The sequence below is a fragment of the Mchenga conophoros genome, linkage group LG9 (genome assembly GCF_057382185.1).
Source record: "Mchenga conophoros isolate Kocher_MC1m ecotype Shallow Benthic linkage group LG9, M_conophoros_male_GT1.1, whole genome shotgun sequence".
Taxonomy (NCBI): domain Eukaryota; kingdom Metazoa; phylum Chordata; class Actinopteri; order Cichliformes; family Cichlidae; genus Mchenga; species Mchenga conophoros.
The window spans coordinates 27,385,837-27,386,645 of NC_140534.1; the positions used below are offsets into that span (position 1 = coordinate 27,385,837).

An 809-nucleotide genomic window follows, 5' to 3' on the forward strand; every position below is an offset into this window, starting at 1 on the left:
TTTGTGACACTGGTGGAGAGTATGCTCAAACTCTAGGAGGCCATGTTCAAGAGGGGGCAAGTAGGAAGCTCCCAGAAGCCCTGCAAGGTGTGGGGAACTACCTCTATAACCACTTGCAGTGAGCAGATTGGAGCTATGCTCTTCCTGCTGCTTCTCTTTAAGAATCTCAATGTAATTTCTCACCATGCTGAGGAGTTTAGTTGTTCTGTAGAAAAATGTTATGATAATGATTATTTTAAACATATTTAAAGCATCACAGAAACTGTAGCTGGACTGTTAATAATTGTCAGATGTAACTCACTGAAATTTAGGAGGAATGAACTCTGGAAATTTAAGGAGCATCCAGGCAAGAAATTCCTTGTCCCTCATTTTATTAACGACATTTACTGCCCACACCTGAAACACAAAACACATTTACAGTGTAGTTTTGTTTAGATGTTATGTGAACAAAATAAATAAACCTCCAAGTTACAAGTCTTGTGAGTTTTCTAGTCTCACCAGTTTCAGAAGAGGTTTGGCTTCTTTGTCTCCAAAATCCCCCAATTCAAACTCCCAAAGCCTTCAAAGGAAAATAAACAGAGGCTTTCTCTCAGCATTTACACTTCATCACAAACAGACTGTCAGGTTTGAGGTGGATGGTCAGTATCACAATAACTCACTGCTCTCTGAGTGTCTGTTTGCTCTTCTCCACCAGAAAAATCTCTCAGGTCTTCAGCAGTGATGTGTGGGATTTTGCTTTCCTGCTGAAGACTGAGGAACTCCATCATTGCAATCTAAAAATAAAAGGAGACATTTAAACATCACCACTC

The 809-nt window shown here is 39.9% G+C and overlaps 1 long non-coding RNA gene across 1 annotated transcript; it reads right to left on the reverse strand.

The window, feature by feature from the left end:
• LOC146567450 (uncharacterized) lies at positions 1-809 on the reverse strand. The gene is made up of 4 exons (XR_014893767.1): positions 660-809; positions 499-559; positions 302-396; positions 1-205 (listed from the first exon to the last, which is right to left on the reverse strand). It is a non-coding gene; the product is annotated as an uncharacterized LOC146567450 (long non-coding RNA).